General features: G+C 43.8%; 1 long non-coding RNA gene across 9 annotated transcripts; it reads right to left on the reverse strand.

Annotated features, from left to right (window-relative positions):
• Positions 1-571: 571 nt before the first annotated feature.
• On the reverse strand, positions 572-26,041 carry LOC106015025 (uncharacterized). Of its 9 annotated transcripts, XR_011808477.1 has the most exons (8): positions 24,691-26,041; positions 24,333-24,612; positions 12,217-12,330; positions 10,336-10,414; positions 9,679-9,848; positions 8,056-8,209; positions 3,283-3,370; positions 572-1,923 (listed from the first exon to the last, which is right to left on the reverse strand). It is a non-coding gene; the product is annotated as an uncharacterized lncRNA (long non-coding RNA). The 9 variants fall into 9 exon arrangements; XR_011808476.1 differs by having other exon boundaries at positions 24,333-26,034; XR_011808480.1 differs by lacking the exons at positions 24,333-24,612; positions 24,691-26,041 and adding an exon at positions 8,514-8,681 and having other exon boundaries at positions 12,217-23,480.
• Between the last annotated feature and the right edge of the window lie 33 nt (positions 26,042-26,074).

A 26,074-nucleotide genomic window follows, 5' to 3' on the forward strand; every position in this document is an offset into this window, starting at 1 on the left:
AAGACAGGTATGTCGCAGACAATCCCACTGCAAAGGCTGGAGCCCGTGGCTCCCACTCAGCTTGCACAGATGACATTCCTTGCACCGACTGCCTTCATGCTAAAAACCAACTCTGACAACCATCTCGACTACAGGTCCCACCAGGAGCAGGTGGTAGCCATTTGCTCTGTAAAGCACCATGTGTGCTGAGCCCACTAATGGATGAGTAGTACATTGTCGTAGATTGTCCTCTTTTTCCTGATCTCATGCAGGTACACAGCAATTCCCTCACCTGGCACCATGATGGGAGCCTCAGTGGTGACCCCGTGTTAGTGCTCGCAGAGGACGTCTTCCCACCCACGCGTTAAAAAGTCCCCAGTGTAGACACTTCCATGTGCTCTTGTGAACATTTTACTTTTGTTCTTTCTTGTTTTGTTTCCCTTAATCTAAGAGAAGTTACTCAAACTGAGAACATATTGTTGCTCTTTGTGTGTGGAAAAACATAACATAGCAACTTGTCTTAGCTTTCTAATAGTTTCACGATGTGCTTTTAAACAATGTCAAACTTGTTCAAGGCTCGTGACATTTGAAGTTGGCAAGTAAATCAATGTTTATTTTCTTTCAAAAGCAAAACTTTTTAGAAATAAAATGGTTGCATTTATTTCAAAGGAAAAATTTCATCCCTGTTTTTTTTTTCCGTTTTCCTTTTTTTTAAAACATAAAATGCTGTGTATGCAGGATTATTTTTATTTTGTATGTATGTTGCAGCGCTCAACATTTTAATTGCCACTTCCTCAATAAAACTATTGGAAATCTTCCATCTTGCCATTAGCACTTACAAAATAACTGTTAACAATATGTTATCCAGACACAGAAACTTTATAATTAACATTGGACTAGTCTTCAAAGTCTAGTGACTAAAATATATCCTATAAAATTACTGGACTTCATTCAACGCTATTCTGCTGTTTTAATGTTCAATAAATGTGTTGAGGGGAGATATTTGGCAACATGAGTTAGTCTCTCTGGCAGAGAGAGTGACTACAATAGGGTTTGCTCTCTGCTGTATGGCAAAAGCACCAACACTCTATGAGGCTACAGCACAAACACTGAAAGGTTGCTGCTGGTGTGAAATAACGTAGCTCCCAGACACACTGCTGTGCAATCCTTCAATGCGGCGCTCCTCCCTTGTCAACTGACAAGGAATTGGACAGTTTTCACATGAGCAATAAAACACAACAGGCAGTGTATTTCTGGATGATTATAGCACAACTGTGGTAGTGTCAGAAGTCAGGGGGCTGAAGGCCAAGTGTCTTAACTACGGGAGAAATGCAAGATTGGCTCTGAAGTGTCTTAATGCTATCCCAAAATGGAATTTCTGCAGTACATTAAATAAAAAGGAACACTTAGACCTGTGCCTTTAACACAGACATGGACATGACATCATTGGCAGCTAATTAAAACTTCTTCCAGCTGCAGCCATAGTAGGCCATTCCACTGGTAAAGAGTTTGGAGAACAGGATGAAAAGGTCTGGTATGTACTTTCTTTTGGATTAAAATATGAGAAAAGTATCATAAGAGTTCTGTAGGATCACAGTCATTTAAAACAGTGTGTCCAAATAATCTGGCCATACAAAGCTCTTACCCCACAGGAAACATCTGAAACAAACAAACAAACAAACAAAATAACTCTCCTGCTTTTTGAGACAAAAAAGACTAATGGACCAATGTACATATTGATATAGTCTTGGAAATTATTTTTTTGGGGTAGAGCTGAATTAATCCAACAGTATCATTGTGTTCAATATTCTAGATACTCAGGGAGAAGCAGTCACTGTCCTAGTGTACTTTCAGTCCTTTAAAAATATGCAATACTTTGCATGCCAGATGATATTTTTCTCAGAAGCTTCTGTAGACAAGAGTCAGGCTGCCCAGGGCTCCTGCCTAGAAAGAAAAGCAGAGGAGTCAGAAGTAGAATCCTTGGTCTTAGAGTCCCAAGGCTCCATGGTGGCTTTGGTGACATGCTTGCAAGGCAGAATATGAGGACATTAAAGTGCCATAAGGAGCCAGCCCCAAGGTCCACCTGGAGTGGTGTCCTGTCTCCAGGGGTGAACCAGGAGTGCCCGGACAGGGAGGAAAGGGGCACCAGAGGGGTGCGATGGAGCTGCGCACAGCTCTACCAGACCAGTTTCTCGGATAAGAAAATGAGAATAAAGAGAAAATTCATAAATTTACAGTATAAATATTAATACAGTCTTGCCATATCTGAAAAGCAAAAGTACACATGTGAAAAGCAAAAGTATCTGGTTTTCCAGACCACGTCACTAACTCTTTACAGATAGCAAGCACTATAAAAGATATATCTGCAGCATCTGGGGCAAACGTTTCTTAAAAAAAAAAAAAAACTCCTAGGAGAAGCTGTTTTCTTATACTCTCCCTTTTCTCTGCTCACAGGTCATTTGGTGAGGCCGCAGGTCAGAGTAAGGGCTTCAGTGCAAGAAAAGTGCCGGGGAAAGGCTTTCATCTTCTGTGCTTGTTGCACACACCAGCATTTCCCTTCTGTCAACAATTCGGACACCCGGTCAGACCAGTTATTTTCAAATTATTTGTCACTGTCTGAGCAGGTTTGGTCTCTTTGCAAAATGTGATTTTTCAGATCTGTCAGAAGCAGGAATAGACATTTGAGCAAGTGGCTGAATTGCTGAGGGGACATATCTGTGCTCAGAAATGTCTGCTAGGCCACAATGCAAGCTTGCATCTTCTGGACCTTTCTTTTCACCAAGACAATGGGCTTATTCTGTTCAGTGATTCCCTAATATTAAAACTGAATAATACACTTTTGAAATAAGTTACAGATCATTGTGGGGGTGTTTGAGTTGTGCCAATATAACATCACTATATCGTGACATTCAGGTCTCAGATGAAAAACATTGACAAAAATTTTTGAAAGGAAAAATATCCTTTGTTGATACACTGTCAAGCATTCAGGTGAGAAGAGCAAAAGGATTTTGTAGGACATCTTTTCTGTGCATTTTATTGCAAACATCACATAGTCATCAATCATAAGATCAGAGAAAAGAGATGTTTTAAGGACACTAAGGAATTATCTAGTCAATTCATCTCTGCCATGTTCCTAGTTTAAATTATTTCTTCTTTTGTGCACAAAGGGCAGAAGATTTTTTTTTTCATTCTTGCTGGCACCCTCACGTATGTGAAGACTATTATCACAATTTCTTTTTATTCTATTGCAGACAAAACAATCTGAATTCCTTCAGCCATTACTTGTAAGATATAATTTTAGACCTTTGATTACAGTCAGTGCTCTCCTCTGGTTTCCGTCCATCCGTCCGTCCATCCATCCATCCATCCATGTCTTTTTGTAGTTCAACACCTAGGATTTATCCACAAAGAATAAAAAATGAACAGGTCTTAAAGTCTCACAAGTGGTAATCCTGTATGAATACAGCACAACTGCCTTCTTCCCAGCTGTGTGACTGACTGGAAGTCAGAGAGAAGAAATGTGAATCTTTCATGATGTAACCAGGGTAGGCTCATGTTTAAGACAAAACATTTCTGTGTTCATCATTCAATAAAACTACTTTCATCTTAAATTTTATTTATTTTTGTGAAGACTTGTTTGAATGCTCATGTAAGGTGAATGCAACTAAGACACAAAGTAACAGACCCAAACAAATATTCCTGAAATGTTAACTCATGTTTACACTGAGTTAACAGAGGTACCATACCCTTCTTTTGGGCAGCTTAAGATGATAAATTAGTATGCAAATTTGATGAGAATGATGGTAGGTACTCATTAAACTGGTGATAGGTGTATGTCATCTTATCATTTTGATAATTTAAGAAAAGTCAATCAATGTTTATGATTAAAGTACAATGCCTCTCATAATGTAGCTGTTCTAAGTGGAAAGAAAAAAAAACAACACACACACACGTGCATAAAAAAAAAACAAAAACAAAAACAAAAAACAAGCTGCCATGCACACAAGCTGTCCTCAAGATATGCTTCTATCTTGGACCTGTAGAAATGTTTTTGACCCAAAGCCTTGTCTGTTTTTTCCAACTATATTAGTCAGCCTAATAAAAGAGACTACCTCTGTTCATAAATTTTGTTTCTCTGGTAGTTTTCACTATAATATTTGCTGCCATAAGCCCCTAGGAATTCACAGATCTCTTTCTCTCTGTCTCTCTCTCTCTCAAACTCAGATGAAATCCTATCCCACTATAAGGCTGTCTCTCTGTGCAAAAGAGCGGTGTGGTAGTGTCAAGGGTTGCCATCAGATGAGCTGACAGGCTGGTGCAACACAGTGCAGTGCTGGTAGGAGATGTGGCCTTGCATCCCAAAGCCATGCAGACAGCAGAGCTCAGCACTGCACTGGTGCCAGTCCTGGAGAGATCTCTCCCAGTGCTCCCTACTGCTCCATTTCAAGCCACAGACATGCCTCAAACCACTTGTGAGACTTCAGTTCCTTAGGTGCATGGTGACTTTGGAAAAACATAATCTCTATTCACGAGCAGGAGAAAATCACCAAATGATTTGTTACAAATTATTCACCATGCTCTAAGAATAACCAACTTATTTCATTTAAAAGAGGGCAAAGAGGTTCTCTGCAAGCACGTGAGCACTTTTCCCCAAGGAAAATTTCATAATGGTTAATATAAGCAGAGCTACAGTAGTGCATATGGTTAACAGCTGCTTTAACATGATATGGCATAACAACTGTCTGGAAATCATTAGCCTAACTTTTCTTTAGTATTTGGATAATTAACTAACAGACAGAACTATTTCAGCTTATCAGATAATGCATAGATATGTATTTTTCTGTATTATTTACAGTACATATAGTCCCTTTTCTCAAAATAATGCATGAAATGATTGCTGAGGGGATAAAAAAAAATCATAGGTCTCTATAGATATTTAACAGCTATTTAGATATTTCCAAAACATTGAAACATTCATGGGTTCCAAAGAAGACTTTCCTTTAAGGAAATTAAAACATAAAACTGTATTACTGTTAAGGTTGCATTGAGACTCACAAAAGCCTGGAAGATAGATATTTATATATATATAAATTTTGTTATATATATTGAACCATAAAGCGGAGTTCTCAGGGACTTTGATAATGCAGATCACCTTTTGGTTCAAAGATTTTCTAGTGGACCTTTGTTGTTCTTCACAACTGCCACCCTCCCTCTCCTTTATCTGCCGTTACTAATTTTGTTGCAAATAAAACTACCCTTTAGTTTATACAGTGATATAAGTAAAAGTTTTAGTTTTCATGTTAAACAGAGACAAAACTGTAGAGAAAGAGAGATCAGCACCAAATATGAGGACAAAATAAAATTCCTGGCTTTGTGTTGATCTACAAAAAGCTAGAAGCCATTGTCCTTTTGCATGAAAAAGTATATAAATATGCAGAGAGTCAAGCAGTTTTGTGAAGCAAAAAAAGCATGAAAAACAGAATAATTACTCCAGCCAACAACTCTGTAAGTTGTTAACATTCCTCATTCAGAAGTTCAGTTGCACATTCAAACTTCATTCATTCTTCAGAAGAATTAAATTATAAAAATAATATAATTGCCAAAAACTTCTTTAGGAAGAAAACCGGAAGCACCTAGAATTTAGACTGTATGTAAGTAGCAGAAATAAATAATTGAAATTGTAAGACCTGAATCCTCATCTTCCCATGAGTCCAGATAGAAGAGAGATGAATAATGATGTACAGTTTTTCCTTCTGCTTCCCAGTGTATTTGCATGTGCATATTTGTGCACCTGTCCTTTCTTGAGGACAGCTCAGAATCCATGTTGAATACCCATAGAAAGTTAAACCTATACCCTGATGCAGGTGCATGTTCTTTCAAGTGGGGAGGTGGAATGCTCTTAAAGGCTTGGTTATAATGAAGTTTTAGGAGTGGGGAGGGAGAAGGGACATGACTAAAGTACAAATGGTTACCCAGCTGCCTTTGAATAACATGAAGAGTAGTTTGACTCGATTGACTTTTCTGTTGTCTGGTACTAAATGCAATTCCCTCTCCAGCTTTTCCATAGACCATAGCTTGTTTTACCCTTTTGGACCTCATATGTACCAAAGCATACATTTCCTTACAGCACACATCAGAAAAAAAAAGTGGTAAATGTTAATCTTGCAATGGGCATTGAAAGAACAGGTGTGTTCTTGCTTAATGAAGATAGATTTCATTTCAACAGTGGCCATTTAGTAAGAAATATGTGTAATACCCAGCTACCTGAATCCGATATATCATGGCTCTGCTAATACATGCTACCATAGGAGTCAGAGACAAAAAGCTTATTAAACAACAGTAGCATTTCCACAAACTCACCACTGCTATTAATTAACTGCCTGTTAATGAATGCAGCATGCTTTCTAAAGTCCAAATGTATTTGGTTATTGGTAGGGAGTTCAATAACAATCCTGCCATACTCATAAGCTTTATAAACTACCTAAATGCCTATTTGTAGTCCTCATGGGATGGTATTGTCAGTAAAGATACCTGGTGGTATTTCTATATGTATATGACTTCTGTATGATTAGTCCAACATGACTAATGACTGTGATTCCTGTAGGGTCATGGAGTAGGCATATCTGATGGCTTTTTGTCACCAATGCTTTCTGCAATACAGATCAAAAGCTCATTTAACTTAGAGCCATCAATTTTGGGAATAAATGTAGCATTTAATTTGCTCCAAGTTTTGTTTCCATGCGAGATAAATAACTGAAAAATTCCTATTTCCTCAGAAATGTAATGAAATATTTCTTTTAGATATCCATATAGCAGAGACTACTCAGCTTACAATTTTTTCCAGTACTGGATAGTTGGCCCTTAAATCTCAGGAGAAAAGTTCATTGCATTTTGTCTTCTTTGGATTTGACCTACAGTCCTAGCAGAGGCAGAAGAAAGTCAACTGTGGCTGAGAAGGGTCTTAAAAGGTGCAGGAGTGGAAGTCCCGCCATCCTTCAGCTGAGTATTCACCTCTTTACAGAGGACACCAGGATACATTTGGAGTGCCTACCACAAAGTGTCATATGCTAGCACATTTTGATCACAACATCTGAGCCAGGTCCCCAGCCTCACCAAGGAGTTCACAGGAGCATGATATGAAATTTCATACGTGTTACTATTGCTGCCATCTTTGTGCAAATGCAAGCATACAGCCATTCATATATGACAGGTCGCTGGAGGATTATAGAGTAAACAAGATTGTAAGGATCTTGCGAGTATGGGTGAAAAGTAACTCTTATTAAGGGAAAAGAGTTTTTACCTCACTTGCCCTTTTTCTCCCTTATATGACAATAGCTAGAATAAATCTGCACAACAATAGAGTCAGATTTCTAATCACAAAATAATGTCTCTGTTCTCAGCACATTGGCTGAGAAAAAATAAAAATAAAAATCTGTTCCCTTTCCTATTGTTGGCCTATGACCAAGTTCCATGTGGGTCTAATACTGCAATCTTCATTCAGATAAGAAGAGATTTATCAAAGTGAAGATCAGGACTTTTGTCTATAAAATCAGCTGGTTCCTGTTATAAGATTCATTCAATCATGATGACATTTGTGATATCTACACCAAAATCAGCAAAACTCATTCCTTTTGCTTTGCAAGATTCATCTCATTGTATCTTATCAAAGTCTTTTTGTTACTCAGACCAGCAACTGTAAAAAATTATCAGAAAAAAATTCTGGAACTGCTTAAGACTACTGATTTCACGTGGGGGATGGGTTGAGCACATAGAAATCTTCTATTTGAATCCTGAAACAAATGTAGCACAATAAAATTGTCTTCAATATTATAATAAATTTAACGAGTCTTAGAACAATTCAGTCACAACAATAAAACATAGGATCATGCAAATAACGCAAATAGTAATGGACAAATCCTAAGAACTAGTATTGCATCTATCTGACAATAATAATTGTAAGATGAAAAATTAAATCAAATTAGAAAAAAACTTCCAGTTGAAAGCTGACTATCGAGGTATTTTATAATTTAAAATACATCCAAAATAAAAGCAACAATAAAATGTTAAGTATCTTACCATACTATTCATATGTTGGAGGGTTATTTTTGTTGTTGTTTTGTTTTTCCAGTATTATATGTTCCATCTTTGTTTTCAATATATCAGCAAAGTTTCCTGGGAATGATTGTCATGGTCAGCTTCGTATTTAGCATTTCTCTTCTGTTATTTGGTCCTGAGAGGTACAGAGATGACATGAAAAGAAAAATAATGTGTCAGAGAAAGAAAAAGAGAAAAAAAATACCTATTCTAATCCCATATTCTGTAATAATACAGATACTCTTCATTTGTGAAAAACAGTAAATAACCCATTGCAGCTCCTAGACACCTTTAAAACTTGAATCTACTAGCCCACATTTGAAGAATTCCAGTAAGATTTTTAAAAGACTGTTGTCAAAGAACAAATATCTACAGTTCAGGAAACAAAGTTTGTTTCCTAAAACCTACTTCAAGGAAAAAGTATTACTCCTTACGTTTACCAGTTTCTGAACACATATTTAATCCATGAGCTAAGTAATTTATTCTGGCAGGAGAGCTTTTCTTTTCTTTTCTTTTCTTTTCTTTTCTTTTCTTTTCTTTTCTTTTCTTTTCTTTTCTTTTCTTTTCTTTTCTTTTCTTTTCTTTTTTCTTTTTCCTTTCCTTTCTTCCTGTGAAACAAGTAAGCTATCAGAACAGTTTTATAAAATGTGAAGATCTGCTTAATAAACTCCTTTGAGGGTAGTTGGGACACAGATGGTTTTTATAGTTATTAGTTATAGCTTAAGATAAAACAATGATGGAAAATTAGAAGTCTGGGTACCTACTAAATCTCTTTTCTATTGGTGATTTTATCCAACAGTACAAAACAAATGCATTACTGCAAAGTATGTATGTAGCCAGATAGTTGGATGACATACAAATAATACAAACACTTGCACCCATCTTCCACAGGGGAAGAATTTACTTCTGTAATGTGGAGCATTCAACCATTTCATATTCTAAACTTCATTTGATACAAGAGAGTATGCCACTTTTTCCTTTTTTTTTCTCTTTTTTTTTTTTCTTTTTTCACAACGAAGAAGTAAAACTTTTCCCATGGATTTTTTTCTATAATATATAATAACAAAGCCTATGTTATTCAGCTCTCTCTTTGCAGAAATAGGAAGGCATTTGCTTGCTATTGACCATTGGCCACAATAGACTGTAACCTTTGGAAATGACTTGTTCACAATTAGCAGCCTTGCTGGTGCTCAGGGATCTGTATTAATGACCTAGGCCCGGCTCTTTCAAGCACTTCACATGGAATTATTCCTGTCCAGAAGAGTTCACAGGCTTGAAAGGCACTTTATCCTCAGCTAACAGGGGCTGGTGCAAGATTCTCACCAAAGGCAATTGGGCATCTCATGGCTGTAAGGAAGGGCATGTAACCTTCACTTCCCCTCCAGGCTTTACTCTTAACTGCTGCCCAAGTATAGGTCCTCCTTTCTCAGTTTTGTTATGTCAAAGTACTGTAGCTGTTTATCGCTTCCTTCACCCCCTCTCCACCCCCTTTCCCACCCCCCATTCTCTTTCAAGCCCATTGCTTTTCCCCACAGGACTTATTTGAGCCATCAGGGGTTTATATTTAGCTCTGGCAGAAGCCAGAGGGTATGTATCTGCTCCCACCTCCAGTGATGTAAGGCTAACCCCAGGACCTCAGTGTCCGCACTTCCAGCCGAGCTCAGTGTTTGGTGGAGTAAGGCTCAGAGCATCAATTTTCCCATGCCCTCAGACTTTGCTTGTTGAGACTCCAGCCTTTTTGATTCAAGCATCTCTTGGCTGCCTGGTGGTGGCTGCTACAGTTAAAAAAAAATAATAATAATAAAAAAAAGTCATCATGATCAGTTCTTATACATTGAGATCCAGACTTTATCTGGCATGAGCCAGCCAGCACAACCCTATCAATTGAGGCGAGGCTAAGCTGCCAGGTTATGTCACCTGAGGACCTGGCCTCTGGTCTCTCTTGAAGTTCACCAGAAGATTTTCAGCCAAAAATCTTCATGTTTCTTTTCCAGTATTGGCTGCTTTTTCCAGCAGTGAGAGCAGAGTGCTCATAAAATATGTACTCGTGTTATTATTATTGTACAGTAACACTAATATTATAGCAGTACCCAGAGGGCTGGAACTAGGTCCCACCAAGTTATATGCTGAGCAAACACAGCCGTGGGACTTGGCCAAGGAACTAGCATGTCAGGCGTCAGCCATGGCATCAAGTACCACCATGCACAGTGATGGAAGTACCAAGCAGGAAGAGACCCCAGGGGCTGCAGGGTAAGTGCATACCAGCCATTCTTCTCCAAATACCCATCTCTTCATGCCCTGAAGGTGAGTTTTCACCATCCTTCTCACAACCTAAAGGAATCTGATGAAGAAAAAAAAAAAAAGGAAACAACAACAAAGAAACACCCACCTTATAGAATGCAACATAAGGCTGAGGGTGAGAAAGAAGGTTGCCATGATGTTCACAGAACAAATAAGAAAATACTTGATCTGTGCACTACCATAGGCTTAGCTGGTTTGTTTTTCAAGATGAATAGTCCAGTCATGAGCTGACCCTTCCAGAGAGACTTTTAATAGATTAGAATAACCAATAACCTTTACAATCCCTCTTGGGGTGCTGAGATCACCCTTTTAAATCCAAAAGTGAGAAGGCACATGCTCTTTAGAAATTGTACAGTTCCCAGTAGGTAAAAGGGTAAATGACAAAGACACCAAACAGAACTGGTCTAAATGAAGCTTTCCTTGTTTCAGATACATAATCTGCTGGAGAGACATGGGACTCCAACGTTTCTTTGTTTGTTTATGTCAATAAATAAATAATTAAAAAAAAAAAAAACATATTTATCTTAACATTACGGTTAAATATTTAACTTTGTTAGCATGAGAAAACTCTAGTTTCTGTGTCAGTTAGTTTACTGGAGAAGCAACTAGTGATTGATACTTGCAATTTTTTTGTACCCTCTAAACACTACACTTTAACTGATACGACATTTCTCAAGCAAAATTTCAGTCACGGTACTTTTGTTTGCTATATGTCCTGGGATACCTGCAGGCTCTCCCCACTCTTCACCATTCTGCGAGGTACTCTACAGGCACATAATGTTTCACAGACCCTATTTCAAAGGCTTCTAAAATGACGTTCACAGTTTCTGGACTGGATTCTCTGTTAGTTTAGATTGGCAACCCTACATTGACTTCAGTGGAAGTCTGGTAATTTACACCAACTGCGAATTTGGATCTTTATTTCTTCTTCTCTTTTATTTCTGAGGACAGATTGGTTTATTTTAAAAAGCTGGCTGCTGACTAGAAATGTGTGAAATAACTTTTTTTCCTGCATAAATATTTTTAAACAGTATTTTCAAGGATTTTGCAATGAGTTACATGAAGCTGGCAAAACTCTGGTACCCCCTTCATCTTGTGCAAACAGAATTATGTAAAGAACAGGCCTATGGGACATTAACATGTTCAAGCAAAAAGAACATTAAAAAGCAATTTTTTTTTTTTTTTTTTTCCCCCAGAGACCTTAACCTTTCCCCATTCTGGCCCCTGGGCAGGTGACATTCTACCATCTAGAGATTTTACCTGATTTATCCTGACCACCCCCATTAGATTCTTTTTATATTCTGGATAGGACCAACTGGCCAGTTTACTGCTTGTGTTTGCCATCATTGCAATGAATAATTAATCTCATGCTGAGTCTCTCAGTCTATAAAGCCTACTCCAAATTCAATTAAATTTCTAAGTGTAGGCACAAGGCCATCTTAAAGTTGTTTTTCCCTTGAATTTAATAGGTTTGGCCTAGAGAGTGGTCCTCTGCCCTAGTAGTTTCTCCCACATAATGGAGACTTTTCTCATTCTTCATTATTCAGAATTACCTTAAGATCTTCCTAGTAGTAAGCACTCACTTAGCAATACACCTCCCCAAAATGTTTTAATGTGATGAAGCCACCAAAGCATTTCTAAACATAGACCACAAATATTCATGACCATGCTGTAAATGGTTTCTGCATCCCCTTGAGAATTGTCTAAGGCCAAAAGTCATAGCCAAGGAATGGAGTTTAAAACTTTGACATGAAAATCTTGGAGCATCTGGTCCTTGAAGGATGGCTGCAGCAGCAACTAAGGCTGCAAGGATATCTTTCCTTCTCCAGCATTTTCTCTCACCCGACTCTATCCATGCTTTTGGTGTCCTCTCTCCCATCCAAGAATTTCTTTCCCTTTTCACCAATGTTTTTGGGTAGCTGGTCTTCCTCCGTACAATTTCTAGTCTGTCTCCTGCTGCCAAGACAATTTTACACACTGTTATCACCAAAGAAAAATATAATTATTTGGGCAACAATAAGACACACACCACTAGACACACCCATGCATGAAGGATATCTTTGGTCCCTCCTTTGAGTTTTAACTACTTTCCCTTCCTCATCTCCAAAGGCTGTGGTAGACATAATGGTGCAAGGCTGCATGTGGGTGAGGGAGACCTGCCAAGGTCCCAACACCAGGAACTGTTGCAGCTTTTTGTCATTAGGGCGTTCACAGCTCCTCCTGACTTTTCCTTCATTTGAGGACCTGTGTGCCTCATACCATACACCCCTACCCACATATGACAGCAATTTTTGCTGCCACCTGACCCTTCCCACCCACCCTGGTCCCAGCTGCCCTGCCTGGCTGAGCCCCGAGGGGCTGCTTCCCAGCTGCATACCAGTTCTTCATCTTACACTCCTTTCACACATGCTAGCACATAAACCCAGCTCTCAGCTCCCTCCTTCCCAGCAGGGGCTGGCTGAGAAGAGGGATGCAGAGAGCCTCAGGAGTCCCAGCCACCTGAGATGTTGCCTTCTTCTGGAGGTGGAGAGCAAGGCACAGGGGGCCAGGCCAAGAGGTTTTCCTCCTGATGGCAAGAGCTGAATTTTATAAGGGGGGGTGGAGCTCTGCCTTCAGATCTTTCCTGGCTCTGCTCCCGAGGAAATCATGTCAGTGAGGAGAGCTGGCAGCACTGCTGCCTGCCCCCCCCCCCCCCCCCAGCTCTTCAGTCCGGGAGGACTTGTTCAGCTCTCGGCCTGACAGCTTCTGAATGGCGGCGGAGCTGCACGTGGGCCTGGCCATAGCTCCGAGCCTTTGCTCTGCCTCTCCATCTCATCTATGAATCACAGGTGTTGTGCATTTCCCTCAAAGGACTGAAAGGAGTTTTCAAGAGCTCCAAAATCACTCAAAGTTAATGGGAGCTGGGAGCCCAAAAGGCCCCTGAGGAGCCACACTGCCCCAGCGCTCTTCAAGTCCTGATGTGCACTGGAACTGGGATTCCTACGGCACAGGATGCTTTTAAACGCATGTTTTGCTCTCTCACACAACTGGGAGCCAAGAGCTCGGCAGCTCTGGTCTTGCTTCTGCAATTAAACTTTTCCAAGGCGTTTAGGCAAGTCACAATCCTACTGAGCCTCTTTCACCATCTGTAAAATGGAGATAACAATATTTAACATCCTTCCAAAGTAAACGTTAATAAGGCTTCGGCAGCTTATGAATGCATAGGGTCTTGAAGATACAAGGCACTGGGAGAGCATTATGTGTTGTTGTTACTAATTGTGAATATCCTTAGCTCTAGTTTGTTGTCAATTATTATTAAAAGTGAGAATTTGTGATCCAATGTAATATTACTCTGAAAAGATTTAGTATCTTTCACAGCCTGTAAATAACTTCGTTGTATTTGTCTGATGCAGAGATGGTAATAGGAAACAGATTTGAAAAGTGGTGCAAAAAGGAATGTGTGGTTGTTCTGACAATATAGTTTTCTTAAATTTAAACCTGATAAATCAGCTTTGGGATCATATTTTCTCCGAGGAGAATATTTTTAAAGGAGGCAACATAAATGAATTCCTTAATTAGAACGTAAACATTAGCACTATGTTTCTACACTTCTGTTGATACTGATGAATAAACAGATACATGTCAGGGATTTAAATGACATTTGGCAAGGAGGTATAGGGAATTTTTTCACAATCTGCAGGAGGAATCTGAGGAAGGTCTTCCCACTACCAACTTTTTGACCCTACCAAGTGAAAAGTGACCCATGGATCACAAGACTAGATACATCAGTGCCACAAAGGGCATATCAGCTGCTTACCAAAAACATATGTCTTCACTACCATGAAGTACCAGTCTAAAGCTTTCTAAAATTTTGCAGATGAAAATTAATTGTACTGCAGTAAAGATGTTAGATGAACTGGCTCCTCATATGGGAAGTTACTCAGGCACAGGAAAGGTCTACGCTATTTCTTTCATCTTCTTCCATTCCCCTCCTCCCACCCCCTCCCCTGCCTCAGGAACCACAGGACACTAGATATACCCACTGAGGAACTGCATGAATGTTTTTTTTTTCCTTCTCTTTTCTGTTCATTCCTGTGAGTTCACACCACCATAAGCTTCCCTTTAGTGGATGCTAGCCCTCAAAATCAACCTTATTCTAATGGGCTGAATAGCTCTTGACTGCTGTGCCATGAAGAAGTCAGTCTAAGAAATACATAATTTTTCTAAGGGAGACGGGATTGCTCTATTTTTTTTTCCTCTTAGAGATTTCCATCCCTAGTTGACCAGGTCTCCATCCTCTAACACCAAAGGGTTCCCAGCCCTAGGTCATCGTGCGCCAGGTGAAGGATGTTGATGCTGTTATTCTTCTTTTCATAGGCATGAGTAAGCATATGAGTGTGGGTAACTGACATGAAGCAGACAATTCGTCTGCAGAAAATGAGGTCTGGACTCTTTCTTCCATGTCCGAGGTGTTTGGTTTTTTTTATACTCTCAAACCTCATAGACCCACTGTGTAGCTCTGGGTATGTGTATGTTTTTGTGTGCTTTTCAACGTATCTTCTCCTTTAGATTAAAATCCATACTTTTTTTTTTTTAATAGCAGTTTTGGAAGAGTCAGCTCTCATGATTTTATTATACTTGGTAGTGACTTTCAGAGTATTTGGTTCTTTAACAGAATCTCAACTTCTGTGGATCTAAAGCAGATATGAATTTCTCAAAAGAACTGAAAGGAGTGAAAACGTTAGTCTTTTCCATATTTATAAGCAGCCAGTTATTTTTGAATCTATTGCAGATGTATCCCATTAACTGTCAAGTTACTTAGTAAACCCACCAAATTACTGCACACTCACTCAATAAAAGTGCTAGATATATAAAAGAGCAAGGAAGTTTTTCTTAAACCTAACCAGGAAAAAGGAATTGTGTTTCTTTCTCTCTCTCTTTCTCCCCCTCTCTCTCTCCCTCTCTTCCTCTCTCTCTTTCTTTCTCTCTTTCTCTCTTTCTTTTGCTTCTATCTTTCTTTTATTTCTTTTTAAACAAGGAGCACAGCAAGGGAAAATGAATGTTAAAAAACAAGCAGAACAAAATGAGGGCTTACATTTGCAAACCTCGACATACCACATGTGCCTATAAAATACAGGAAATGGGTACAAATGTGAAGCTGCACACAGGATTAGAGGCACATGAACACATTTAAAGCAGGTGGAAATAATGTCAGCTGGAGATGTAATGCTAGGTTTGTACCAGTGCAAGAGTGGATGGGGCTATACTGCCATTAGGGTATTCTCAGTACAATTTTCTGAAAATAAACTGTAAACGCAAGGAATTTCTGGTGTCCTTAAATAAATGTACAGATGTTAGCTGCATCTCTTCCCATTGCTTTTAAAACAGGAAAGCCTCCAGGCCTTCAGCTCAACTGCAAAGCTTTACAAATCCAGTAAGCTACTTTTTCAACAAAGGGAGCCTTGGGGAACATCACTGAAGTAACTTTTTTGTCAACTGGCATTACAATATCATGCAAGGCCAACACACGACATCAGGCTATTGGGAAATCCGGCCTGGTGAGAAATTGTCCTTGAATAAGTGTGTCATGCATTAAAACAATGATGGGATGTACACAAGGCAAGTAATAAGATGGCCTGTACTGCCCCCACAGACTCATCCCTGCAAGATCAGCATGGGTGGGCATAATCCTTCACAAAAATGTCTCCATTTTCCCCTACAAATTCCCAAGTAGGATACTTTTGGGTAAAGTAGATCAGAAAGAGCCTGGCAGGATTGTCATAAGGTCTAGAGAGGAACAAACTTTTCATGTCTTTTCAAACAATCCTGCCAGTGGTGAGGGTAGAAGTAACTTGTCATTAGCTATGCCCAAGACTATGATCTCCTCTCTGGAGGTACTGGGGGCACCTGGAGCTGACGGAGCCAAGCAGTCAGCAGGGAGAGAGGCCAGAGCTGGCACAGAGGCACAGAACAGGATGGTCCTTACCCTGTTTGCATCCTCTGGGATATGACTTGCTCTGTGTGCACAGTTGGTAAAGTTTACTGCATCCTGTATCTCTCCTGCCAAAATCTCATTCACAGTGAGGATCTAAATCAAAGGCTCTCCTACCACTACGGCTCTGCCTCCTTGTAGCAGCTTAGATTACACATTTTCCATGAACTAGAAGAGCACCCATCTCCTACAACTTAAAAGCAAAATCTGAAGAATTGACTGGGCCCAAAGAAATTTATGTTTCCAAAAAAGACAAAATATGAATGATTTCAGAGTCTGGAATCTCTTCAATCAGTGCCTTCCAAAAGCAACCCTATCCCTGCATCCAAAAGCTACTGAGAGAGAGAAAACAAGCAAACCTTTCCCACTTCTGAAGATATGGCATACTTGCTCCAGTGCCCATTAAACACGATAGTAAGTTTCCCTCCTCTTTGCCAGGTTAAACTACACATATTCCTTCCCATTCTCTTGCGCTGTCTTCCAGAGCACAAATAAAGCACCATCTGGCCCTTCATTAACTCTATTTGATTTCCTTTGATCTCATGTAAACGATGAGAAAAAGATCTAAGACTCTCTTCTCCTCTTTAGACATATGCATAACTCACATCAGTGTCAATGGGAGTTAAACATCCCTATGGAGAGGAAGAAATAGAAACCACTGTGTATTTCACTGCAGCATCCACACATTTGCAAAATGGAAACAAAGTGGTCCAAAACCTAATTCCCAGATCAAATTCCTCCAAGTCTGAAAGTGGACCTTAGAGAGGATGTAGAAATACCAGGATACTCTGACAGGACACAATAGGGTAGTTGATGCTCTTATTCATAAAGCAAAACACCTCAGTTGTCATGAATTCAACTGGCAGCGGCTCAAAAAGAAAAATAATAAAATTTAAAATGCATTTTGAAGTTATCCATAATTTACTTTATCTTCCTCTTATGTATAAGATAAAAATTGTTGCGAATTAAAGCCTGAGGTCACAGAGCCTTCCAAGACCCTTCTTCTATTTGCTCCCCAACCCCCCCAGACAACACCGTCTTTTCACCAGCATTATCTTCTCTTATTGCTGGTAGTTTGTAAGAGTAAAAGATGTTGTCTTTATTTCAGAGCTGGCCAAAGAAGCAATGGATCCAGAATACTGGCAATCACCTGCTAACACCCCACACATCCCAAAGTATGCAGGCAAGTTTGTGCCCGAATAACATCACTGACTGTGGTGGTGAAGGCTGGGAGCTTGTGCACCCCATGGAGAACCAGAGCCACTCAGGAGATTACAGTCAGGCAGGGAGGCAGGGACTCCCAACGTCCTTTTAAATCCCCTGGAGAGAGGTGCTTAGGGCAGAGCCTGAACAAGGCCTTCACCCTGTCCTGCTGCACACTCTGGCACTGACCACTGCTGCCAGAGGGGTTCTCAGCCCCTTTCCATCCCCAGTGCCCCTCTGGGGAGGCCTCTCACTGATGGATTTCGGGTTGATTGAGCATGGCGAGAACTGACAAGCATACCCAGGAGCTCAACAGTCCAAACACATGCGCACACCTCAGCACTCACCCCCTCCACCCAGCTGAGGCTCTATATGTGTGTCTATGCCCGTATATATCCAAAATACCCACTCACACACAAACCCATAGGCTCTGCTCTCGCAGCCCGTCCTCTCGGGGTGTCCCCAGCTCCAGCACTGCCCGCAGGCGCTGCTTTGCCGCTGGACCAGGACAAAAGCAGACGGTGGGAAAGGGGCCGGGGGACCGAGATCCGCGGGTGCGCAGCGCCCTGCGGGACCCGCAGCGCCGTGCCGCGGGCAGCAGCAGGGCCCTGTTTTTTTTTTTTTTTTCCCCGGCTTTTAACGCGGGCTCTGATCTGGTGCAATAATCAATAACCATCCTTCAGTCTTTGAACACCAGGGGGCTGAGAGGACTTTTCAAGACAAATTCCTCGGGCGATGATGTATACTTCACACTTACTGTGCACTTTCCACTGAGGAAAAGGAGAGAAAGGGAAATAAGGGAAAAGAAAAAAAAAAATAAAAAAATAAGAATAAAAAAAAGAGAAACAACAAAGGAAAATATTGCATTTATCTACGGAAATCAACGGCTGAAAGAATCCCGACCGCAAGGCGTGCCTATATTTAATGGGGAAGACTTTAATCAATAAATATGCGCGCGCGTGTGTGTATGTAAGTTTCCATATACACACATACATACATCTATACATAATATATGGGTGTATATTCTCATGTATATGTGTATGCATATGCACACACGCACTGGTTTATTTTTAAAAAGGCGCCAAGGGGCTTTACACACGCAAACCTTAAAGGAGAGTGGCTTTCAAGCCCTGGTTTGCGACACGTAGCTGGAGCCTCCACAAGCGCCTCGCCCTCGCCCCGCTCCCCGGGTAATTACAAGCAGAATGCTCGCACAGTTTTTAATAACTGTCTCCCTTTCAGCACATCGAAAAAGCAATATATTTAAAAGATATATTATGTATGCAACACTTGATAGGGAGCTCCGGGGAAATGATCTCCTGGATGTTACTCTGGAAGTATTTGGGGCTGGCTGATTGCAGAGGAATGTAATTTCGGCGAGCCAAATCCCTTCTTTCAGGTGACACGGGGGGCTCCGACCGCGCTCACGGGCTCCGCCGGCATGGGACGGCGCGGGGAGCCGCTGCGCAGCAGAGAAGGCTCTTTGGTGGCTCCTTGGAAGGATGTTGCCCAGCTGGGGCTCAGCTTTCTCCTCCACAAATGGGTTTCCACCCGAGATCCTACCCGCTTGCCTCTTGCTCCGATGGCTCGCCCCAATCGCCCTCGCCCACCTCCGGGGTGGCCCCGGGAGGGCGTCGGGGCGCGGTGGCCCCGTTCCCACACCGGCTACCCCCAAAACGGGGCAGACGGGGCCGAGGGAGAGCAGCTGCGGGCTCCCCTCGGCAGCCGCTGTGCGCGCATCTCCCCGGCCCGGGGCCGGGCTGCGGCTTCGGGGGGCCGCGGAGCCTTCCCGGGGAGCCCCCTCGCAGCCCCCCGGAGCTCTCCTGGGCTCCGGGGGTGCCTGCGGGAAAGGCAGAAAGGCGAGCTGAGCGGGGCTGAGCCGCAAATCCGAGCGAGAGGCTCCGGGGCGAAGCCCTCGGGCTCCCAGCCCCGCTTCGGCTGCCGGGTTCAACAGCAGGCAGGGAAGGTGCGCTTCAGGCAGCGGGGCTTTTCAATTCCCCTCGCATATAAACACAGGAACGGCCTTTCAAGAAATTCAGACAACTTTGTAAAACACCATCGACTCACACGTTCACACCGAGAAGAGCAGTAAAAGGGTATGAGTGTAGGGTCTGGATTTTATGTTTTCCTGTCCTCTGGGGTCTGGTTTTAGACGGAGGGAATTGGGGGGTTTTTATTTTAGGGATTTTTTTTTTTTTCTTTTCTGTGTGGGGAAAGATTAACCTTTCAAGCCGAGAAATACAGGTGCTCCCTGGAATTTCCCCCCCAACGCACGTATCTAGACAAGAACCGCAGAGCCGCCTTCTGCGGGACAGCGAAAAGGGAGATTACGACGTTGAAAGCTAAAACAAAGGGCTCTCGTATTTCCCACTGAGCAGTGCCGGGCTAGTTATGGCAGGGGAAAAGCCAAGTCCTTCGCAAGTGAGAGAAGCAGGAAGAAAGCCAGTTCAAGGCGGAGAAGCAGGGGCTTTCGTTCAGAAATTGATCTGCGCTTGGAGCAGGGAAAAAAAAAATACTTTTCCCTTCGCATCTGTACGATTATTTCGGTTTATTTATAGCTGGTGGGGAAACATCGTCTTTTCCTCTCCTCCCTGGAAACGGGAAAAGCGCTGGTAGCTTTCTCCTGGAGGAGAAGCGTTCTCGCCGCTCGCAACAAGCGCACTTGGCGATGCTCCCCGGTCCCCTCTCCGCTCTCGCCGCTGTCCTCCCGGCAGAGCCCGTCCTTTCCCCCCGCGTTTCAAAGCACTGTCGGGAGCTCTTCGAGGCGGGGGACATGTAGGAGGGAAAAGGAGGCCCGATTCTGCAGTGAGATTCGCGTAAAGTTCAGAGGAAGTCTCACTGGACGCGGAGCCTAAGGTCAGCTTCTAAAGCAGCCTACTGAGTAGTTTTGTGGCCATAAAGTCCTTAAGTAACCTTGCATTTTTTTAAAAAATATAATAAAGAGAAAAAAAGAAGAAAAAGAAGAAAAAAAAAAAGGAAGCCTTCTTTGACATGGTTCAGTAATAAAACAATCGAAAACACTAAACCTCTCCCATCCCAGCGCTCCAAGAAGGGAGTTTGCAATTAGCTGCAAAAATCCCCCTGTGAGTTAATGACCTAATTTGTGAGGTATAAATTCACTAACTGACTTTGCTTTCTTCTTCTTCTTCTTTTTTTTTTCTTTTTTTTTCCCTCTTTCTTGGTTCATTTTTTTTTTAATTACTTTTTTTTCCTGGACCTCCATGGAAATGCCTTTATTCATTTGTTTGTAATACACCAAAACTATGACTGTGACACTTTGCCGCACAGCATTCAAAGAATGGAAAATACTCGCTTGGGTACCCTTGGCTTTGTAAATAACTGCTTTGCCAATAGATGGCATAGTGTCCTTTCCATTGTGCGGAAGCTCCGGTTCCCCGTTTATTTACCTTGCTTGTTTGTTTTGCTCGCAGCAATTTTTTTACGCATAAACGTCTCTTTGCGTTTCCTTCCCTGGGGTACAGAAAACATAGGTATCTTTAAAAAGGTATATTGCAAAAATTAAAATTACAGATGTAATACATACTGTGAAACCTATAAAAATGCGTTTACAATGGTTACTTAAAAAAGAAATTTATAACTTTCATATGTACCTTACTCGTGCAATATGCAACTGCCATATGTTTCCTAGTTCCATAATTCAGTTTTTCCTGGACAGCTGGAGCAGGTAGTACTTCTTAAAGTACATTTCATGTAATATGAGAAGTAGTCCTGACTAAAGACCGAGGGTTACCATAAAAAGACACAAGCCTTGCTTAAAAAATGTTGTTTAACTACACATCATTTCTTACAATGGTATGATATAAATGTTCCCGTAGACTCACGTTATGATAAAACGGGGATATACTGTATCTTTTTACTGCCGAAATCCCAGCCTAGCAAACATAAATATTTCCAATTAGTGACTCTACTCTAAACTACGGTGATTTAAGGCTACTTAATTTAATTTAATTCCATACATGTTTTCATATTTTTCCTGAGACAATAGTGAAAATATGAGTTAAATTTATAGGAAAGCAATAAAAAAGTAAAGCCAGAGGTTTCTTCAACCCTCATTTAGCGTTTGCAAACGTTTATTTTGTGACTGCAGTCATGAAAAGGCTATTTTTAAAAATCGTTTGTCTGAAACGAACAATAAATGTAAGTGGGAGCGTCATATTAAAGACTGGAGATTTCCTTAGAAATGATTCATACTCGTGGCTGCGTAATTCTGAATCAAGGTAGTCATTTAAGCGCTATAAAGCGCAATCGCCAGAATATTTATAATTTTAACACGGGTGCCTTTAAACAGTATTTTCAATTCTTTAATGCGATTCCTCAGTATTTTCACCCGTCTGGAAAGCCGACCGGTTGGCTGAGCGTTTATTTCCGTACGCTGATCTTATTTATGCTCAGCAGCAGCAGGGGAGCGAATATTTCTTTCCGCAGTTTTAAAACGAGACCTGAGGCTGCGGGGGCACCGGCCGGCAAACACTGCCCAGCCCAAGATCTCGACGAAGAAGGCAGGAAAAGGCCGGCGGCCGCCGTGCGGGGGGCGACGCTGGGCTGCTGCCGGGCCGAGCGCCCCGACGGCGGGCACCCCGGGCCGGCCCCGACCCGTTCGCCCCCTCGGCTCCCGGCCGCCCCGGAGCAGCGCTGCTCAGTGCTGAAACGGGGACAAAACGGGCTACCCGCGCCTACAAGTCCTCGTCTAACCCCAAGCACGGCGCCTGTTTGAGGGCCGCTCCCGGCAGGTTGGGCCGCTCCCGGCAGGTTGGGCGACCGGCGACGCCCGCAACCCGCGTTAAACCGGGGTCACGGCAGGCGACACTGGGAGCTGTGAGCGGTGAGGGCGGTGGGGTTGCTCTCGCCTCCCGGGCCCTGTCGCCAATTTTCGGCACCCAGGCTAGGAGCACCGATAGGGATGCTGCTTGCACCCCTGCCCCGCAGGCTGGGGCCGGCTCGGTTTCTCCCTCCCGCTGCTTTGAGAGCTCCCAACTGGGGCCGAGCCCGGGTGTTCTCAGGTGCAGGGGCTCCGCTCCCTCGTTGCCCAGCCTGGCTGCGGGCTCACGGGGCAGTGAAACCGAGCCAGGCCCCGGGACGAGGACCGGGGGCTCCGCGGGCCTGAGGCCGCCGCGGTGCGGGGTGAAGGCGGTGCGCACCCGCGGAAGGCGACCCACGGGGGCAAGGAGCCGGGCAGGCTCCCGTCGGCAAGCTGAGCTGGGTCCCGCCGCCTCTCCGGCCGGCTGCTCCTGCTGGCTCCCTCGTGGCTTCTCCTGGCCGGGCTGAAGCCCTCCTGGAAGCCGAGGAGCAGCCCGGCCGAAGGGCCGGCTCCGGGGAGAGCCCCCGGTAGGCTGTAATACCCCGCCGTGGCCAGGGGGGCTGCGGGGGCTTCCCTGCCCCTTTGAAATTCACTCCACGCTTAACCTTATCTCAAGCTCGTTTTGAAGGCGACCTGCATCTCTGGGAGAGCAGCCCCAGGTTTGCCGTGCACCCCGTTAATGGCAAAAACGGAGGTGTTAATTCTCTCTCCAACGCACCCAGGCCTCCTGCTCATCCGCAAGTGCGGAGGGCAAGGGAGAGAAGCGGGGCGAAGGTGCTCTGGGGAAACAGGGTTTACGCACGAATTTCTCGCTGTCGTCTGTATTTTCTCACTAGATGGTCGTGTTTGGCTGTCTAGCCCCCGTCAGCTACCTGCTGTCAGTGAAACGATTAGGCTCACTGGGGGAAAAAATGGATAATGATATAAATATGTTTTCCTTAGTGACCGCTCCTACGGTCCCCTGCTGGGAAGTTACAGCAAATCGTGATTTACAGAGAAGCGTACGCTGTGGATGTTCCTTTCCTTTCTGATGGCACCCGGCTCTAACGCTCGAAAAGCTTTGCAGAAATCACACTGTGATACGGCAATACGCGGCCGTAAGGATCTCCAAAATGTCATTCGACATTCTCGAAGAGAGAGAAGGAAAATATCCTTCTGGTGGAAAACGGTTTAGATATCTTTTTCGGAAAGTCTACATACACGATTCTCCTACTTCAAATAAGCAGCGCCTCAACCAAGTGCCTGCAAAGGCAGCCTGCATTTTAAAGTCCGGAAATAAAAGAAAACCCAGAAAGGTGTTTTGAATATATATATTATTCCATTAGCAGATCACTATATATAGAGATTCTTCTCTCTTTCATCATCCCATAAAAAAATTAATCGGACAGACATATGGATCACAGGTTGTTCGATAAATTTAAATCCATTATTTAAAAAAAAAAAAAAAAAAAAAAAAGGAAAGAAAGGAAAAGAAAAAAAAAAGAAAGAAAAAAAAAAAAGGGAAAAGAAAAGAAATGAAAACAACATGCCACAAGTAACCTACAGAAATCTGGCAAGAAAAAAAAATCCACAACAACAACAAGCGCCCACCCTCCCGGGAAAGAAAAAGAAAAAAAAAAAAAAAGAGAAAAGAAAAAGGGGGGGGGAGAGAGAAGGGGGGATTTGCCCCTTCCGCCGCAGCGCGGGCAGGATGCGGAGCAGGGCGGGGGTCGGGCTCTGCTCCGCGGGGCAGCGCGGTGGTCTGAGGCCGGGGGGGTTGTCTCGAAGCCCCCCCGGGGCAGGACCGGCCATGCCGTGGCCGGAGCCCTCTGCGGCCGCCCCGCCCCCCCCGCGCCTCGACTCGGCTCCGCTCCCGGGTTCGGCGGCTCCGCGCCCCGCGGCCCCGCGCCCGCCGCCCCCCGGCTCCCGCGCGGTTCCGCGCCCCCCCCCCCGGACCCCCGGGCGGGCAGCGGCGGGGGTCGGTACCTGCTCCCGCCGGCCCCGCCGGGGCCGGGGCACCGGTGGCCGTGGCCGTGCCGCGGGTGGGCCGGGGAGGGCGGCGGGAGCGCGCCGCGGGGCCGCGGGAGGTGCCGTCGGTGCGGGGAGGCTGCCGGAGCGCCCTCGGACAGCTCGGCTCCGTTTCCTTCCTTCCTCGCCCTCCCGAGCTCATCCCCATCGCGACGGCGTTTAAACTCCGGCGAGCTCCTCTAGCTTAGCACGTTGCGACCACTCTCGCACATCTGATTTCCTTCAGATTCAGTCGCGGCTGGAATAGGCAGAGCAGTCAGGCTTTAGACCACGGAACAGTTAATATGTCCCAGATTTAATGTAAAGATAAACTAACTCCGCAGCACTGTTCGTCGGTGACAGGCATCAGGCATTTTCTGCTATCCTATCGATTCCGGGCGACAGCAACTGCAGGGGATTTTTTTTTTTTTTTTTCGTAGTGTTGAATTTTTCTAAGACAAATTGCCATCTCTTCCAACGTGGAGATAGTTAGCGCTTCTGTGGTAACCTACGGATAACACTTCTGCGTCGGTTTCGTGGTGTGTGTTGTTGGTTTTTTTTTCTGCTTTAATCAATTATCTATCTGTCACATACCTATATTTTCACGTCTCGAAAGCGCCCCTACAATTTAAGTGCTGATAACCTCATTCGAGGGGATAATTTATCTCTGGGGTATATTTATTAGTCAGCCCTTCCTCAGCCTCTCTGACGAAGCAGCCCACTCACTATTGAAATTAGGGATAAATTTGCATTTCGGGGATAGGTAAAATGCTCGAGTGAAAGCAGTTACGTCTCATAAGTGGCAGCTATTTCCTTGTCGGGCTACAATCAGAAATCTTCCAGTTCTCTCAGCAGAGCCACTCGACGGTCCGGACAGGACCTCCGAGATGGTAGCGCAGGCGAACCACGCTAGGAATTCCTCTCCTTGCTGCCCGATGCAGCCAAGAGAAGCCCAGATCCCATCCCACGAAAGCGGGAGCTTTGCCCCAGGATTTTTTACACGAGGATTTCTGCTCCTTCACCGGAGCGTGCCACCTCATTCGGCTCTGCGCAAATAAACAAACAAAAGCCCCCAAAATGCAGATCTCCCTCAGAGAAACGAATAAAATAAAATAAAATAACATAAAAAATAAATCTCGATAGCTTTTTCCCTTCCCTGGGAGCGCAAAGCAAAGGGTATCTGGCTCCAAAACTGCATCTTTTAATAAGTTTTGCTCGCTGGAAAGATTCGAAAGGATTTTCCTTGTGACTATTCCATGCACCTGAATACGATTATTAATGAAGCTGCCTCGGCTGGATGCCCCCATGTTGTACAAGGCTCGCTTTGATTCCCTTTTTAGCGCAGCTCCAGCGGGTCGGGGTTTTGGGGGGGTGGAGGGGGGGGGAGGGGGCTGCGGCCGTCGCAGCCGGGCGATGCATCCCCGGCAGCCGAATACCGCTGATAATGACCGACCCTTAACAGCACCAACGGGCACAGCGTCGTTTTCCCCCATTGTAGCCCCCGGGCAAAACGAAATCCCGAGGGCAGCGCCATGGGAGAGCCCCCCCCACACTTTTCCCTCGCCTTTTCGGGGAGTCGAGGGGGGGCTCATGAACCTCCAGCGGGCCGCATCAGCCGGGACGGGGGGGGTAGCGGGGCTATTTCGGTCGGGCCGGCGGCCTCCCCCCCCGTCCGGGACGGGGCGGTGGGGCCCCCCCGGTCGTGTCGGGGCTGCGGGGGC

The sequence above is a fragment of the Anas platyrhynchos genome, chromosome 3 (genome assembly GCF_047663525.1).
Source record: "Anas platyrhynchos isolate ZD024472 breed Pekin duck chromosome 3, IASCAAS_PekinDuck_T2T, whole genome shotgun sequence".
Taxonomy (NCBI): Eukaryota; Metazoa; Chordata; class Aves; order Anseriformes; family Anatidae; genus Anas; species Anas platyrhynchos.